Here is a 20111-nt window from a genome sequence, read left to right on the forward strand (position 1 = left end):
TTATAGAATTAAGAGATCCTAAGTTCTCCTTCAGGGGGTAGTCAGACAGGGCCAAATCTTCAGTTTCCGTTTATTATTTTCCGTTGTGCACATTCATTTTACACCCGCCTGGAGTAGCATCCTTAGAGATTTTTTTTTATTTACACGGGGGAGGGATAGACGTGTCTTACATATACTTCGAAATAAAAGAAAAATATTATACAGGTGGGGTAATCGGCAGAATGGGACTGTAACGAGTTGACATAAGCAAGGGAGTGACACCACATATGGTTTTAATAGTGGAACTATCATACATTCCAGAGAGATATAGTGCCAAGACGAAGTTGTCATACATCCACTAGTTGTGTGTGTGCATGAGGAACTGGTAATGATATTTTATTATGAAGGCTGCGGTATTCTCTATGCCCAATACTCTTGAGTTACAAGTCGTACGTACTTGGAATCATACAAATATTTGGATGCAGTGTAAGGTATACGATTAAAGAATTAAAACAAGTGAAACACAATGATTGCATATTAATGATACTACAGATGAAATCACAAGAAGATGGCTGAGGAGAGTTTTTAAAGGCGCTGTGTGGACAAAATGGATAGCATGAATTTATTCTACAATATATATAAAATATATACATATATACTGGGAGTTTCAGAAGTGATGGTCAGTATTCGTGGATATGGCAGGAATTATCATTTGAAACAAAAATGTCAAGTAAACATGTGCTCTAAAATGTATATCTTAAGAGCTATAAGCATTTGTTCATCTTCGCTATTTTGAAAAACCACTCTTCTAATGAACAACTGCTAATAATTTTTGAAGTATGCATTTTAGAGCACATGTTTACTGGACGTTTTTCTTGTTTTGGTCCGTACTACGACTTCCCAAAATATCGAAAGCAAAAAGCTTGCAGTAGAAGAGATTTGTTCCACAGTATCGAAGATAAAGAATTGCTGATATCTCTTAAGATATGCGCCTTAGAACCAATGTTTACTTGACTTTTCTGTTTCGAATGATCATTCCTGTCATATCGCTGAATATTGACCATCACTCCTGAAACGCCTTGTATTTATACTGGCCATTAAAATTGATACACCAAGAAGAAATGCAGATGATAAACGGGTATTCATTGGACAAATATATTATACTGGAACTGATTTGTGATCACATTTTCACGCAATTTGGGTGCATACATCCTGAGAAATAAGTACCCAGAACAACCACTTCTGGCCGTAATAACGGCCTTGATACGCCCGAGCATTGAGTCAAACAGAGCTTGGATGGCGTGTGCAGGTACAGCTACCCATGCAGCTTCAGCACAACACCACAGTTGATCAAGGGTAGTGACTGGCGTATTGTGACGAGCCAGTTGCTCGGCCACCATTGACCACACTTTTCAATTGTTGAGAGATCTGGAGAATGTGCTGGCCAGGGCAGCAGTCGAACATTTTCTGTATCCAGAAAGGCCCGTACAGGACCTGCAACATGCGGTCGTGCATAATCGTGCTGAAATGTAGGGTTTCGCAGGGAACGAATGAAGGGTAGAGCCACGGGTCGTAACACATCTGAAATGTAACGTCCACTGTTCAAAGTGCCGTCAATGCTAACAAGAGGTGACCGAGACGTGTAACCAATGGCACCCCACACCATCACGCCGGGTGACACGCCAGTATGGCGATGACGACTACACGCTTCCAATGTGCGTTCAGCGCGATGTCGACAAACACGGATGCGAACATCGTGATGCTGTAAACAGAACCTGGATTCATCCGAAAAAATGACGTTTTGCCATTCGTGCACCCAGGTTTGTCGTTGGGTACACCATCGCAGGCGCTCCTGTCTGTGATGCAGCGTCAAGAGTAACCGCAGCCATTGTCTCCGAGCTAATAGTCCGTGTTGCTGCAAACGTAGTCGAACTGTTCGTGCAGATGATTGTTGTCTTGGAAACGTCCCCATCTGTTGACTCAGGGATCGAGACGTGGCTGTAGGATCCGTTACAGCCATGCGCATAAGATGCCTGTCATCTCGACTGCTAGTGATACGAGGCCGTTGGGATCCAGGACGGCGTTCCGTATTACCCTTTCGAACCCACCGATTCCATATTCTGCTAACAGTCGTTGGATCTCGACCAACGCGAGCAGCAATGTCGCGATACGATAAACCGCAATCGCGATAGGCTACAATCCGGCCTTTATCAAAGTCGAAAACGTAATGGTACGCATTTCTCCTCCTTACACGAGGCATCACAACAACATTTCACCAGGTAACGCAGGTCAACTGCTGTTTGTGTATGAGAAATTGGTTGGAAACTTTTCTCATGTAAGCACGTTGTAGGTGTCTCCGCCGGCGTCAACCTTGTGTGAGTGCTCTGAAAAGCACAAAATAGTTCCTTGCGTAATTCACAAAAACGGTGCTGGAAACGAACATGTCTATCTACCCCTGATTTCTCTTGTCTCACGCAAAGTGTACGCTGACTACGAATTTCCCTCCTCAATAGCGTTTTGCGAAAACAACATTGTCCGCTTTGGGTTCATGTAATACTAGCGTGTTGATTTATGCTACTGGTACCAAGTTCAGCATTATGGAATTTGGTTTTTGGAGAAGTCATGTACTTAGTAACGGTTGTGTTACAAGCAACAGAAGATTCACTAATAGTAAGTGTGGCCAGCAACCTTATAACTCACGTGGATTGATCATAAATCTTTTTTTCTTCTTTGTAGGAAACAGTGCGTGTGTGTCAGTCTCGAGATACATCAGTCGTAATTTACCAGTATGTACGTTGCCAGAACATATGTCCTAATGGTACCCGTCATGATATGTTGCTTTTTTTGTTTTAGCGCACAAAAAACTAAGGTCATATACTCCCCCTGTCAGAACCGCATAACACTAAAACGAAAAAGAAGTTTAAGACGACTACACGTTATGCCTAATCGATGGGAGAAAAGAGAGCTAAGAACAAGGAGTTCCTCTTGAAGAAAGGTCCATAAAATACGCCGTAGAGACGACTGAGGTTCCGAACTAAGGATTTGCCATGTTGCTACTTCAGATAAAAAGTAAAACACGTGCGACAGCCAGAGCGTCGTTCGCTAAAACGGCCGATAACTCAGACGGCAAACATACAATAGAACGTAAGCGGTTAGAAAAGGGCATTCAGTCGGGAAATGAAGAACTGTTAAAGGTTGATGACAATGAGCACAAAGAGGTGGGGGATCACCACTTAGCAATGGCGATGGCTAGAACGACAGTGCTCCCCAAAACGCAACGCAGCTAATGTCATCTCCTCGCGGCGAGAGGCCAAGCGGCTGGGGGAGCTCGTTCCCATGAAGGGATGCCAAACCTGCTGACAGACAGCAGCACGGAGATTATCGGAAGGAATGGAAGAACCAGCGGGCCGAGGTAGGAGGACTGCAGCCTTGGCAACAGCGTCAGCAGCCTCGTTTCCCGTCAGACCGATGTGACCAGGAACTAACGTAAACATCACAGTGGCTTCCTCAAGAGTGAGCAAGTGGAAGCTTCCTTGGAGCAGTTGCATTGAGGCATGGATGGTGTACAGCAGCCTGTGGCTCTAAGGGCGCTGAGAGAGTCGGAGCAGGTGACACAATTGAACAGCCTGTGTCGTCAGATGTAGCGCGTGGCCTACTGGAGGGCGAAGAGCTCCGCTGTAAATACTGAGCAGTGTCCCGAAAGTAATGAGTAATGAGTAATTCACACCCGACACAGTGGTCAGTCCGAGAGCCATCAGTGTACACAAAGGTACTATCGCTAAGTTCTGTGCGAAGGTTGAGAAGCTTGCAGCTAGATCGAATCGGGAGGTTTCCTTGGGAAGCGAATTAAGTCCAAGGTGATCAGGGGCCACCACACGAACCCAAGGTGGTGAAATGTCCACACCCATTGGGATAGTGGCAGGCATCGTGAAATTGAGCTGCTGGAGCAATAGCTGACAGTGAACTGCATGATGTAACAGAGGAGAGGGACGCAACCCATACTGGCAGTCAAAGGAGTCTTCCAAGAAGAAGGCACAGGCAGACAAACAGCATGCATATCTGCTGAGTAGAACATCACGCCGGTATCACACCTCTAGTTCAGCAGTTTCTGCATAGGGACTCTCTACCAGGCTAGTGTAAAAGACGCCAGTTGCCAAAAAGATTGGATGCTGGTGTATTTAGACGCCATAAGGTGGACGGACGTGCAAATTCATAGTCTAGTTTCTAACAGTCAAGACATCGGTACGAACGGAGGAGGGTGGTATGATCCGCTCCACAGGAAGCACCACTTAGGACACATAGGACTTTGAGGGACCGGGTGCAGCGGGCGGGTAGGTAAGACACGTGAGAGGACCATGAACGTTTTCTTTCAAGCATGAGCCCAGCTTCAGGGAACGGAGGAGCAATTGGCCCAAGATGTAAAGACGGTGGAACAAACCCACTGCGCCGGCAGAAATTCATAGAAGCCGTTCATTCAGTGGAAAAGCGAAAGTCAGTGTCGATGCTCCGCGACTAAAGACTATTGAGACATGACTGAAGACGTAGCTCAATGAGACAAGTCCGTGGAGAGCTGCAACAGGTCGCAAAATCGTTGACGAGAAGGCAGCCAGAGGGAGACGGGCCACAGTAGCGTTAACAGCTGTAGCAGAGAGGATGGAGCCCTGAGGCGTTCTGTTTCCCTGCGTAAAGGTTTCCGATCAGGCAGAACCCACAAGGACCTTAAAAACTCTGTCTTTTAAAAATTCCTGAAAGGGGAGTGGGCGGGTGGTGGGGGGCATGCTGCCTCAAAGGCCCCACTTGTAATGAAGGATACCAGCCCTCCAGCTGCTAGGCTTTGTCCGAATCAAGAAACACAGCCACAGTCTGGTATTTTCGCAGAAAGCCATTCATGACACGCGTTGACAAAGTGACGAGATGGTAAATTGTAGAAGGGCGCGTTCGGAATCCACATTGTGGAGTGATCAGCAAATTGCGAAACTCGAGCCACCATACCAGCCGGGCCTGTATCATACGTTCCATCACCTTGCGAACGCAGCTGGTGAGAGAAATGGGTCGTTAGCTAGAAGGGAGGTGTTTGTACTTACTGGGCTTAGGTACGGGTATGACAGTGGCTTCACGTCAGCATCTGAGAAACGTGCCGTCTACCCACATGCGATTGTACGTATGAAGGAGAAACTGCTTGACCGCAAGAGAAAGGTGCTGCAGCATATGAATGTGAACATTGTCTGGCCCCGGGGCGAAGGATTAGGATGAAGTGAAAACGTGATCTAGCTACCTTGCAGTAAAGGCGGCAACACGGGAAACCGTCGCTCGAGTATGTGTCAGAGAGAACGGACCAATCGAGACGGTGGGCAATTGCAGAAAAAGAGGTTCAAATGAGAATAGATATGTGTGGTGTCTGAAACGAACGTGGGTGCTCCAATATTAAGGCAAATGAGGTTGAGTTGACTGAGGTCAGCCAAGAGCGCACCTCTAAGACAGATCTGGAAGAGCCCCAGAGGGGATGGTGCGCATTAAAGTCACTGAGCATCACAAAGGGGCGAGGGAGTTAAAAAATAAGCTGGAGGAAGTCTTTCCTAGTGACACCGAATGACGGAGGGATGTAGACGTTACAAAGAGAAAAGGTGAAGTGGGGAAGGAAAATGCGGACTGCAACAGCTTGCAGCATCGTGCTCAGTGAGATAGTTTGACTTTGAACATTATCCTGGATGAGCAGCATGACTCCTCCATGAGATAGACTGCGTCCTTGGAGAGAAGGTCAAAGCAGACTAGAAAGAAATGAGAGAGGTCAAAGCGACCACAAGGACACAATTTTGTTTACTGGAAGCAGAAAACAAGTGGACGCTGCGATTCCAAGAGCAGCCACTATTCCTCCTTGCTGGATCTAATGCCACAAATGTTCCTTGGAGGAGAGTCATGATTGGTGAAAGGGGAGGAGGGAAAAAATGAAGGGTTGTCACCTCAGTGGCTGCCAAGTGTCAGTCTTCGTAAACCCATTGCTTCAGGTCGCAGAGGCTGCAGAATCCTGTTCTATGAGATCGACAGAGGCATCGACTTTCTCACTGGGATTCCAGGACAGAAAATGGTTGGCGGTGCGCACCGGTGGAATGGAGGTCGCACGGGTGACTCCGTTGAAGAGATTCGCTGAGTTGGCAAAGAAGTTGAGTGTTTGCCTTTGTTTGACTTCTTGAAGCCTTTCCGACTGGCAGAGAAAGACTCAGATGTTTGTTGGTTAGAGGGATGTAAAAAATCTTCACGGGAGTATTCCTCCTTTCTTTTCCGGCCAGAGGCGAAGCTGTGGTGGCTTTTTGCACAGTTGGAAGAGAAGGAGCCGGGGATGCAACGTGACGCTGGGCTAGTTTACAACCATGGTGCTGAATTTGAGGTCGCAAATCTGCGTGATTGTGTCCTCTGTTGAGCGAGCTGTAGCAAGAACAGTACTGTAAGTGCCAGATGGTAAAATGCAGGGCTCTCGACTAGCCAACTATTTGCGAGTGACAGGGTAAGGCACTCTTTCCTTCCCTCGGATCTCCTGGACGGTAGCAGTGAATTAGGTTTGGAATATGTGGTCAGACCAGCACGACTTCATAGCTTGCTTTGATCTTTGATGGAAGCTGTTGTGTCTAGACGAGACAGCCTAGACACAATGAGAAGAAGCCGAAAGGCACGCGCTTAAACTCACGCAGGCTGGCGTGAGGTCTGAAACAGGATACGTAATGAATGCTATAAAGAAAAGTACGTAGCTTCTGGAATACTTAACTTTAATCCATAATTGTAGAACATCGCTCTTGATGATACATGCTTCATATAATAAATATCAATTGAATACGGCGCCTTGCTAGGTCGTAGCAATTGACTTAGCTGAAGGCTATGCTAACTATCTTCTCGGCAAATGAGAGAGTCTTCGTCAGTGTAGCATCGCTAGCAAAGTCGGCTGTACAACTGGGCGAGTGCCAGGACGTCTCTCTAGACCTGCCGTGTGGTGGCGCTCGGTCTGCTATCACTGACAGTGGCGACACGCGGGTCCGGCGTATACTAATGGACCGCGGCCGATTTAAAGGCTACCACCTAGCAAGTGTGGTGTCTGGCGGTGACACCACAGAAGCACTATCCTATTCAATGAGATAAAAAGAGTGGGGGTTGACACTAAGGTTGCATCAACTTTTTACATTACCCGAACGACTGACGCTTGGTCAGACCATCAAGCAGCCTAATGTAAATAACACCGCGTGAAGAATTCAGGATTCGATGGGCCTCAACACGAACAGGATAGCGGTGGAGGAACAAAGCTTCAAGCAGTTGTTGGGCTTGAGAAACACAATTCGTCTCCAGAAGCAAAGTGCCTTTACATGAACGAGAGCAGGATTTCACATGGCTGGCAATTGCAACAACACCTTTCTGAATTATGAACGGATTAACTGTAGCAGAAGATTGACCTTCTTCAGTACAGATCATGATACCACAAGGAACTGAAATGCAGATGGGAGAGTCTTGGAATATTTAGCGTCATTCCATTTACGTTTAGTAGACGTTAACTGAGATAGTAATTGGCTCATCGCGAGAAAATCCTCCGTGGCTGCCAGTGTCTCTGATGGTGTGCCCCTTCAAACTGGTGCCCATCCCGCCCGCACTCCGCCCAAAAAATGGGGGCTCACCTGGCTTAGGTGACTGTTCACACCACAGGTCATACCTCCTGAACTCCTGACAGAGGGACCAATTGACCATTTGGGGTGGTAACAGGTCAGGCAATTATCTCTCCCTGACCTGGCTTGCACGAGGGGGGTACATGTGAATCCTTTCTGACGACCTGGGGCTGGGAATTACGCTTTACCCAGTCATCTGTTATGCGGCAGACGTGTCGGTCAGCCTTCAGGAGCGCACAGGAAGGAAGACTATAAATAGGAACCTTGAATGCCGAAACGAAGGAAGGATAGGAGATAGTGAAGGGAGAAAGAAAGAAAGAAAACAGCGTGGGGACTATTCTGATGTCAGGCTACTGAATATTTAGAACACATTCCCAAAAATATCCCAGACATGTTCCCCAAGGGAGGGGAAAAAGAATAGCAGGAGGATAAATACGCAGCACGGAAGGGAAGAGATGCTGCAAAGGCTCCCATGGTAACCAAGCGCGAACTCACCAAAGAGTGGTAAGCCCCCTGGAGGGTCCCCATCATAATGGTAAATGTGACATAAGGTACTGCGTATTTGTCTCACAACTATTTCTTCTTAGTAAAAACGACTTAACAAAGTCTCAGTGTTCAGGAAAACTCTGCTACTATCCCTCTCACAAGGATCAGGCACTGAACTTGACGTTGAAATAAGCAGATTTGCACTTCGTCATCAATGGCTGTATGGGTAAATGCAACTTGCAGGTGTGTTCAACCACGTACGTGAGTAGTGTGATAAAAAAAGTAATTTTAGAACTTTTGTTATGGTTGTGTTCATACTGCCTTTAGAGATCCAGCAAGCGTCTATATCTTTCCAAGCTCCTCTATCTAGGGACCATCCTAAGAGGCGATGTGAGTTGTCTCGCGGAAGCTGTTGCGACCCACTGGAATGAATTGTGGACCTTTACTGCTAACAACACACATTGGTCGGGGAGCCCGTCCATTTATCAGTTTGTGTAGGCTGTCTTACTCGTGGTTACTTGGAACTACTGACGTGGCTGTTCCTTAGGACTGGCCACTCCACCTACGAAGAGGTGATGGACAGCTGCGGCCTGGTCAGCTGGCTGCATGCCCACAGTGTCGGCGTCAGTGCTGCAGCCCCTATGGTCCTCTGCTGCTTAAGCGCTGACAGAGATGTGCAGCATCTCACCAAAAATATGATGCTTTTCGTGCTGTTATTAGGTGTGTGCAGTCCATTGTTTTTTTTCTAGCAGTCATTTTGTGTGTGTGTGGTACGTTAATTGTAATTAAGTCTTTGGAGAATCGGTTTATCGGCAGACCACGCGCTGTTTCAACACTTCAGTAAGCTTGCATTTTTTTAAGGGGCTCCTGAAAGGCTCAAAATCATGAAAAGTTCAATTTTTACTTTTTTGCGTTTTCTGAATCTGCAGACTATTACCTTTTAATAGATATATAATTTATTCAATTCCGAAGACTACAACTATTTTTAAATTTTTTTTGAAATGTGTTCTACATCGGCGTGACCCACTGTGGCGCTGTTAAACTGCTGTCAAATGGTGTTATTATTAACGTCCGTGTTCATCAGGTACATTTTAGTGATGTGAGATAAAGTATGTGTTGTGGCTAACCTGTGATGGTTCAATATATATCGCTGGTATGATTCTCGATTGTTTCATGTTTATTTACTCTGTCGTTATCTCGAAAATATTCGTAATTAATTCTGTTTCTTGAGTCTCTGTTTTGTTGAAGTATAATAATGAGTAAAAGTAAAGTTATTAGAAATCCTCTGAAGGCTTTTAAGAACAGGAGAAATGTTGGAAAGCCGAAGGTATGTGTTATTACTGTAAACAATAAAGGCGATAACCAAGTGAGTGAACCTAACCTCTCAAGTACACCTGCCCATAGCAGTCAAAGTGGGAAAGAAAATACTTCACAGAAGAAGCTTGGTTCAATGAGTGAAAACTATGAATGTTTTATGGGCGAATCGGATGTGAATGAAATATTTGATATGTCGGTTCTCAAAGGAATTTTTTCAAACTGTGTAAGATGTATTCATTGTAGTGAAGTTGGTCTGGAACTCTCCATAATAAAGCACGTAGGACTTGCTAGTGAAATACAACTGAAATGTGTAAGTGTTCATACATGACCACCTTTTGGAACAGTGTTGCAGTAATTGCAACTGAAGAAAATGGTAGCAAAATCTACGAACACAACAACGAGCGATGCTTGCTTTAGACAAGGAACGCCTTCGGGCTGCAGACAGGGCTGTAAAGAGTCTAGAAATACAAGCAAGAGTAAACAGAAGGAGGAACAAGAGGAAGCTGGAGGAGGAGTTTGCAGAGGATGAAGATAATCCATCCTATGGACCTGGAATGCACTAAAAAGTTAATCCAATCTTTGTCGCTCGATTCCCAAATATTATGTTTCTTTATTCCACCTGGGAGTGGTGCTTGGCTGAAAATGGGGTCGCCGACGCATGAGCGTCAGTTTTAAAAGCGTGTAATTGGCGGAGGATGGGTGCTTCTTTCTCATCGGCCCAGAGGGAATGGGTGGAGGGGAAGACAACGCTTGGCGCTTGAACTATTAGCAACGACATCCACAGGTTTACCCTGGTGTGCATGTAGTTGCCTGCAAGTTATGCCTGGTTTACCTAGGTGATATATCCCCTCCATGAATGAGTGAGTGTCTTTTTTGCCAGCCACCAGACCGGAGAAGTTTCCGCGTGTTGTCGGCCACTGCTAGAGTGGTGTTCGCAGCTATAGGCCGAGGCGTGGCCTACCCTGTAGGTGTGGTTGTTTCAAATACTGCTCACCTCTCTTTAGGCGTACGTTGGTTGAAAGCATCAGAATTTATTATGACATTGCACAATATAGTAAAGCACTGATGGTTTGGCGGGGGTTTATTTATTGTAGTGTGGTTAGAAATCGGGAGTGCTTATACAATTAGATGTTTCATCATTAACGTAATGTGACATTATCTCACTATGGTGACACACACACACACACACACACACACACACACACACACACACACACACACACATTAATAATGGGATGGTGGGTCGGAAATGATACAGACACACACATACAGGAATAGGGGCGTGGATCTTCCATAGCTGGATAAAATAGAAGAAATGTGGAAAATACGTATAATAGCAGAAAACCCAGTAAAAATACGAAAATTATTGAGAAATAAGTAAAGCTGAGGAAAATAGAAACCGCGGAATATATAGACAAATACGTGAAATTGTGAAAGAATATAAGTGCTTACATACTTACCAGAATTGTCTGTACTGGTACCTCGAATTACAAAATGCTGGATTGTTATTAACAAACGACCATTGCCTAGAAGTCGAGTGACATGATATAAATTAATTCGTTATTAACAACATTGGTACTTGTCCTATGAACTCCGTCCACCCAAGTGTCCCAGTTATAAAAGAAGAAAACGGGGTGGGGATGCTTCATCCTCATTGCTTTCCCGCCAAATTTATATCCTGTGATAAGTATCGAGCACTTGCATACGGTGTGTGGGTAGCGACATGAGACCAGTATTGAATTACGTTATGGCGCTGAATGTAACTTCCACAGTTTCCTAAGGCTTGTGGTGATTGCCCTGGGTCACCTCGATTCCCGGTGGTTTCCTCGGGGAGAGGGAGTGGGGCAGCAAGGAGCCTAAGTGTGTAACCTAATGCCAGATGTGTAAGCTGTTACCTTCTTACCTAAGGTACGTGCCCGTTCTTTCAGTACCATCCTGCTCATAGTTTCTCTGGTGTTCGGCCTGCGCACACTCGATCTGGCTATCAGTGGCTGGGATGAAGTATTCATACATGTGATGCAATGACGTTCGTTGATGTGGAAGTCAGACTAAAGCTTATAACTCGCAGTAAGCTTCACAGAAACAAAGACTCGTTTTCTCTGTTACCATACTTGTACGGGAATAAACACAGCGCCAACAATTCACAGTTATTACCCCCGTTCTGCAGCAGTTCCTGCCGCTCTGTTGATTTATTTCACTGCCATGGATAAGGAGATCATGTAATTCCATTTATTCCGGAAAAAGTTGTCTTTCTTTTTTAATTAGCCAGAATTTTCAATTTATCCACAAACAGTTTATCCCACCTGTAGTCTGTTGGCGGCATTGTTTCTTGTCCTACCGCAGCGGTCGTGCACTCTTGTCTAAATATGAAAACGACTTTTCTACATCGAGACGTGCAGAATCAGTAATTTATGCATATTGCAACTATATTTCAAAATAGTCTGTGCCACTTTCCACGTCTCAGTAAGCAATTTTACCTTTCGCGCCGAAGTTATTTTTCTTTATTATTGTAACGTAAAATACGACTGCAGTGAAAGGTTTTTGCGGATGGGGCTGCAGGTCGAAGACTATCCCAGTCTACCACAAGACCCCCTGTGCCATGGAACACGTTAATTTTGTTTGCCGTTTGACTCCTGGCTCCATTAATGACGAATGCTAGGACAGCGGTGGTTTAACAAGAAACCGCTTGAGTGGGATCTCACGAGTTCAATCTATATTAGGGCTCATTTGAAAGTCTTTTGTTAACAGTTATGACATGGAAAATATTAAATACTAATAACTCACCATATGCATCAGGAGGGTGACAGAAAATGAGCGTCCGGGATGTGCAGAGATCAACCTTCTATGTGATGTATGTATTACGCTTCAGAGAACGGACATCGTAGACATTCAAGAAATGTTCGAAACAAATCATTAACTTGCATCACGAACACCGAATAAAAAATCGCGCGTCTCAGAGATCACAAAGTTTCGCACCGTCAGTACCGAAGGCGAACTTCTTGGAAGCTACAAACCGTACTGGACGTTCAGCTAGGTATCCACTCTTAAGAATGCTTGTAGAACAGTATTGGTGAAACGAGGTGATGAGAACTGATGAAATGTAACAGCATCCAGCAGAATGGGAAGCAGTCTGTCGTGGAGCTTCTCGTCTATCCTTAGGGGCGTAGTTTCAGATAGTGTGATTATATATATATATTATTATTATTGGTGTTTTGCCCTTAAAGAGCGCGTTTGGACTAAACTACATGGCCAGTTCCTTTTGCTGCCTTCCTTGCTGCCCAAACTTCCCTCATTCGCTCGCTGTGTCTCTGTTTCCGGTCCTCTGTCCATGCTTCTTGTCGGCTTTGTGTCTTCGGCTTCATCTTGATTGCCTTTTTGGTTGCCCATATTTCTTTCATCTTCTGGCTGTGATCTTGCTTGCGTTCTTCGGTCCATTTTATGCCTGTTCGTTTGTCGCATTGTATCTCATGTAGTTTACTTTTCTTAATGATGTTTCTGAACTTTATTCTGTCGTTTATTGTGTTTGCTGTTATGTTGAGCTGGTTCAGGTCGTTTTCTACCTCTGCCACCCATTTGTTGTTTCTAGTGGTTACCCAGTCAAAGATCTGTTTGGTCAGCCTGTGTGATGGCGTTCTGTATAGGTGTCCATAGAATTGTAGTCTGCGTTTTCTAATCTTTTCTGTGATTGTCTCCGTATGTTTGTACAGTTCCTCTGTAGGTTTCTTGATCCATATTCCATTGTTGTTAGTTGCGCCAAATATTTTCCTAAGTATTTTCCGTTCTACTTTTTCTAATTGTCTGATACGTGTATGCCCTAGGATTAGTGTGGTCTCTGCTGCATATAGTGCATCGGGGCGCACCACCGTGTCGTAATGGCGTAATTTGGCTTTTTGTGAGATAAACTTCTTGTTGTAATGATTCCACACTACTTTGTATGCCTTGTCCAGTTTAGTCTTTCTTTCTTCGTTTGAGTCTCTGTTATGTCCACTCATTTGTAGTGTTTCACCGAGGTATTTGAAGTTTGCCGTTTTGTAAATCGTGCCATACTTTGTGTTCAGAGATGAGAGTTTCTTTGCGCTCATAAACTGTGTCTTTTCGTTAGAGATCTGTAGTCCAGTTTTGGAAGCGATTTCGTGCAGTTTTTCAATAGCGTCTTTTGTTTCCTTTATACCTTTCGTGACAATCGCCAAATCGTCTGCAAAAGCCAGGCATTTAATCTCTAGGTTTCCTAAGGTTATCCCCTGTTGTGATGTTTCCCTTTCTTTTATGACCTTATCTAACACCAGATTGAAAAGGAGAGGTGAGAGGCCATCGCCTTGTCGGACACCTGTGCGAATTTCAAAGGGCTCTGATAGTTCCCCACAGAACTTTACTTTGGAGGTCGTGTTGGTTAAAGTTTACTCTATGATAGCCCGTGTTTTGTTGTCTACTTTGTATTCTGCTAGAATTTTGAAGAGAGTTTTCCGGTCGATAGAGTCGTACGCCTTTTTGAAGTCAACAAAGGTAATGAGCAGGTTCTGTTTGTGTTGTAAAATCATTTTCAGGTTCCAAATTTGTTCAGCACAAGACCGTCCTTTACGGAAGCCTGCTTGGTATTCCCCAATCAAGTGGTCGGTTTGTCATTCTAGTCTGTTCAGTAAAGCTTTAGAGAGGATCTTGTATGTGACCGGTAGTAGGGATATTCCTCTGTAGTTGTTCGGGTTAGTCTTGTCACCTTTTTCGTGTAGTGGGTGTATCAGGGCAGTTTTCCAGTCGTCAGGAATTTTCATGGTCTTCCAGATGTCTTCCAAGATCCTGTGGATGTCTTTGGTGAGTTCTGGGTCTTGTAACTTCCAGATTTCCGCGATGATGCCATCTTCTCCTGGTGCTCTACGATTCTTGAGTGACTTTATTATTTCTTTAACTTCTTCTAGAGTTGGAGGTTCACTATCTGGATTGTATGTGCTCGTTTCTGTCATCATTTCTTCCATGGGGGGGGGTCCGTGTTGAGCAGTTTTTCAAAGTATATATATATATATAGGGTAAGTCACCTAACATTACCGCTGGATATATTTCGTAAACCACATCAAATACTGACGAATCGATTCCACAGACCGAACGTGAGGAGAGGGGCTAGTGTAATTGGTTAATCATCATCATCATCTTGGACAGTTTCCAGCCACTGGCTGGGTCTGTCGGGAACACAAGCCTCTCCATCGTGTTCTGTCTTTCCACCATTCCCCCTCTTCCACCTTCGTCCAGTTCTCTCCTCTTCTCATCACACATTCCTTCACTCCCTTCACCCATCTATCTCTTGGTCTTCCTCTGAGCCTCTTCCCCTCCAGTTGCAGATCAAACATCCTCTTTGGAATTCTTCCCTCATCCATTCTCTTCATGTGTCCATACCCCTGCAGTCTTGATTTTTCTATCCTGTCCTGTACTGGTTCCTCCTTTAGTCTTTCCCTCACATACACATTTCGCAATCTGTCTCGTCTTGTTACACTCAACCTGCTCCTCTGGAACTTCATTTCAATAGCCTGTATTCTACTTTTGTCGCTTTTGTGCATTACCCATGTCTCACTTCCGTATGCCAATATGGGGACAAAGTAGGTTCGGTATATCATTCCCTTGGATTTCTGTGGCGCCTCCTTGCTCCAAATAAGCCCCCTAATGCATTTGTAGAACTGCCCTGCTTTTCTGCACCTTTCATTTATTTCCATCGCGTTTCCCCCCTTACTTTCAATCATGCTTCCCAGGTACTTGAAGTTCTCTACCACTTGTAGTTTTTCCCCTCCACAAGTTATATCCACATTTGGCCTATTCTTCTTCCTTGTTGTGACAATTATTTCACTTTTCTTTGCAGAGAAATGCATTCCATATTGTGCTGCCGTTGCCTCCCATACATCTAACTGCTCTTGCACCTCCTTCTCGCAATTTCCCCATAACATCAGGTCATCGGCAAAAAGCACTGCTTTCATTTTATGATCTCCAATTGCATCTGATACTTGCTGTAGGATTTCATCCATAACAATAATAAACAATAAAGGCGAAAGTGCACTTCCCTGTCGCAGCCCATTTTCCAGCTTGAACCATGCAGTACGTTCCCTCCCCACTTTCACACAACTCTCACTTCCCTCATACATTTTTCTGACTTTTCGTGTTATCTCTTCATCTATCCCTTTTGCGTTCAGCACATCCCAGAGCTTGTCCCTATAGATACTGTCATACGCCTTCTCAATATCTAAAAAGGCCATGATTAAGTCCTTCCCGTACTCATAGTGCCTTTCCTGCAGTTGCCTTACCGCAAATATGAGGTCCGTTGTTGATCTTCCCGGTCTGAAACCATACTGCTCCTCTTGCAGTCTACTTTCAATACTGCTTCTTATTCTCTTCTCCAGGATCTTTTCATAGATTTTTCCACAGTGGCATAGCAGGGTGATTCCTCTGTAGTTCTCACATCTCTTTTTATCCCCTTTCTTGAAGATCGGGACTATAATTCCTTTCTTCCAATCCTCAGGAATTCTGTTCTCCTTCCACACCACCCTCAGCACTCTGTATAGCCACTTGGTTCCTACTTCTCCTGCTGCTCGTATCATATCCACTGTTACTTCGTCCCAACCTGGTGCCTTGCCCCCTTTCATCCTCTTTATGGCTTCTTCCACTTCATTCCAAGTTAGATCATCAGTTTCCCCACTATTATATTCGTCTGCTGCCTTAGGCTCTCCATCGCTGTTAGTTACCCGCTTGGCGGCATTCAACAGATCTTCAAAGTACTCCTTCCAAATCTTTTTGAGCTCATGCATTTCCTCCACAACTCTTCCATTATTATCCATGATCCTCAGGCACTCGCTTCTGTCATTCCTCTTATTTCTTACCATGGTGTAAAGTACTTTTTTGTTCCCTTCACTGTCCTCTTCTAACATTCTTGTCCATTTTTCCATCCACTTCTTCTTCTCCGCCCTTACTATGGTCTGTGCCGCTTTCTTGCTTTCCTTATATTTTACCCTAGCTTCCTTTGTTCGGGTCTGGAACCATTCTCTGAAGGCTTTGTTCTTTCGAAGTACTGCCTCTTTACATATGTTGTTCCACCATGGAGTTTCCTTACTTCTCCTCTTTGTGCTAGTTCTTCCGCACACAGTCTCAGCTGCCTCAACTAGAGCCCTCTTAAAATCTCCCCATTCTTCTTCCACTGTTCTTTGATCTTCCTTTGGCAGCTTCTTCCTGATCAGTGTCTGGTACTGGGTCCTCCGTTCATCCTCTTTCATCATCCATGTCTTCAACCTTTTCTCCTGTATATCTGTTGCCCTCCTATCTTTTTTCTCTCTCAGGGTGGCTACCAACAGCCGATGGTCACTGTCTAAGGCCTCAGATGGAATGACCTTAACATCTGTGAGGCTGCTCATCATCTGCCTATCCACTAGTACATAGTCTACTACTGAAGTTTGGGACCAGTCTCCACTGTACCAAGTTATTTTGTGGCTACTTCTCTTCTTGTACCAGGAATTTGCGATCGCCAGCCCATTCCTCTTGCAGAATTCCAGCAACAATTTTCCTTCTCTATTTCGGTTCCCCCAGCCCTCTGGTCCCATTATCTCCTCGAATCCTTTCCTGTCTGTGCCAACATGTGCATTGAGGTCCCCTATTATAATCTGATTACCTCCATTTAGCTGCTTTTGCATGTCATCTTCAAATTCCTCCTTCTCCTTTTTTGTACACCCCACCTGTGGGGCATACGCTTGGATGATTTCAATGCTTTTTCCTTTCACTCGTACTCTGGCTTTTATCATTCGATCATTGATACCTTCCACCTTCTCCTGCAGACCCTCTCTGACCACTATTGCCACTCCATTTCTTCCCCTCTCATTCCCTATCCAGTACAGTTTACATCCTTTACTTAGTGGTTTTTCACCAACTCCTCTCCACCTGGTCTCAGCAAGTCCCAAGATGTCCAATTTCCTCCTTTCCATCATTTCTACAATTTCTTCTAACTTCCCAGTTAGAGTCCTTACGTTTAAGGTGCCCAGTCGTAAACCATCTCGTAATCCTTAGTAATAATTGGTTAATACAAACCATAAAAAAATGCACGGAAGTATGTTTTTCAACACAAACCTATGTTTTTTTAAATGGAACCCCGTTAGTTTTGTTAGCACATCTGAACATATAAACAAATACGTAATCAGTGCCGTTTGTTGCATTGTAAAATGTTAATTACATCCGGAGATATTGTAACCTAAAGTTGACGCTTGAGTACCACTTTTCCGCTGTTCGATCGTGTGTATCGGAGAGCACCGAATTACGTAGGGATCCAAAGGGAACGGTGATGGACCTTAGGGACAGAAGAGACTGGAACAGCACATTACGTCCACATGCTAACACCTTTTTATTGGTCTTTTTCACTGACGCACATGTACATTACCATGAGGGGTGAAGTACACGTACACACGTGGTTTCCGTTTTCAATTACGAAGTGGAATAGAGTGTGTCCCGACATGTCAGGCCAATAGATGTTCAATGTGGTGGCCATCATTTGCTGCACACAATTGCAATCTCTGGCGTAATGAATGTCGTACACGCCGCAGTACATCTGGTGTAATGTCGCCGCAGGCTGCCACAATACGTTGTTTCATATCCTCTGGGGTTGTAGGCACATCACGGTACACATTCTCCTTTAACGTACCCCACAGAAAGAAGTCCAGAGGTGTAAGATCAGGAGAACGGGCTGGCCAATTTATGCGTCCTCCACGTCCTATGAAACGCCCGTCGAACATCCTGTCAAGGGTCAGCCTAGTGTTAATTGCGGAATGTGCAGGAGCACCATCATGTTGATACCACATACATCGACGCGTTTCCAGTGGGACATTTTCGAGCAACGTTGGCAGATCATTCTGTAGAAACGCGATGTATGTTGCAGCTGTTTCGGCCCCTGCAATGAAGTGAGGACCAATGAGGTGGTCGCCAATGATTCCGCACCATACATTTACAGTCCACGTTCGCTGTCGCTCTACCTGTCTGAGCCAGCGAGGATTGTCCATGGACCAGTAATGCATGTTCCGTAGATTCACTGCCCCGTGGTTTGTGAAACCCGCTTCATCGGTAAATAGGTAGAACTGCAACGCATTCTCTGTTAATGCCCATTGACAGAATTGCACTCGATGATTAACGTCATCACCATGTAATTGCTGATGTAGCGACACACGAAACGGGTGAAAGCGGTGACGATGCAGTATGCGCATGACACTACTTTGACTCAGTCCACCGGCTCTCGCAATGTCCCGTGTACGTGTGGGTTCATGGCAACAGCAGCTAACACGCCAACTGCATCCGCTTCTCCTGTGACGGGCCTGGTACGGACCCGTTTGCGTGCTACGACCATACCTGTTGCATACAGTTGGCGGTAGATGTTTTGCAATGTGCGGCACGTTGGATGCTCTCTGTCCGGGTACCGTTCTGCATACACCCTGCAGGCTTCAGCTGCATTTCGTCGACATTCGCCATAGATGAGTATCATCTCCGCCTTTTCAGAGTTCGAATACACCATGCTCACAGTTCCCACAACACTACACTATCACAGACGTCTGGTAACACGGTGTACTACAGTTGGTCTGCGTGCGGAGACGAATGCAGAATAACAATAGCAGCAAGCGCTACATACGGACACTGCGACAGCTAGACCAAACCACAACAGTGCACTACAGCCACACTCGTAAACACGGTCGTCATCGTAAACATGTCCCTGCAGATGCTGCTCGCCGACCGTGGCCCGTGTTTGTTACAACACGCAACTGAACGTCGGAGGTTTCAAGCGTCAGCTTTAGGTTACAATATCTCCGGATGTAATTAACATTTTACAATGCAACATAAGGCACTGATTACGTATTTGCTTATATGTTCAGATGTGCTAACAAAACAAACGTGGTTCCATTTAAAAAAACGTAGGTTTGTGTTAAAAACATACTTCCGCGCATTTTTGTATTGTTTGTATTAAACAATTACACTAGCCCCTCTCCTCACGTTCGGTCTGTGGAATCGGTTCGTCAGTATTTGATGTGGTTTACGAAATATATCCAGCAGTAACGTTAGGTGACTCACCCTGTATAAGGCACGGAAGACACAATCGTCCAGAGAATGAATATGTGCAGTGGTTCCAGGTGGTATGAATTGCAATCTCACAGGAGGGATAGTTTGCTCTAAAAGAGTATGACTTTTACACGTAGTCTAGGAATCAAGCGACAGCTAGTTATTTTGACCAGCTATAGGCCAAAAGTTGTGCTAGTACCATAGTTGTAGTTCCCTTACGCCCAATTTCCTACCCTTGCTTGCTGTGGCGTAAATGTTCCCAACTGCCCTTGCAAGATCACTCGAAAGAGTCGTAGGAGGCAAGCACCTCCGACCTTCTGCAGCGCTACATATAACTTTCCGGCCACTTAACAGTCGGCACAATCGTATACAAATGCGTTAAGGCATTGACGTTAGTTGATCTTGATACAAATATCCTGGTATCTCTAATTCTCAGGGTTCCTTTCATAACCATTTCCTCTTCAAATCCCGATTTGTCTGAGTTGAAGACAAACGATGGGATAAGTTTGTTTATCTCATCCAAAAATTTTCGGGCCGATTCTGCAGTTTGCAGTGCATCGTCAAGTTGACGCCTTGTTTTAAATTTCGTTATCCTACGTCATGCAATTCTCTAGCACTGTTTGTAGTTAT

This window comes from Schistocerca piceifrons, chromosome 5 (assembly GCF_021461385.2).
Source record: "Schistocerca piceifrons isolate TAMUIC-IGC-003096 chromosome 5, iqSchPice1.1, whole genome shotgun sequence".
NCBI classification, from domain to species: domain Eukaryota; kingdom Metazoa; phylum Arthropoda; class Insecta; order Orthoptera; family Acrididae; genus Schistocerca; species Schistocerca piceifrons.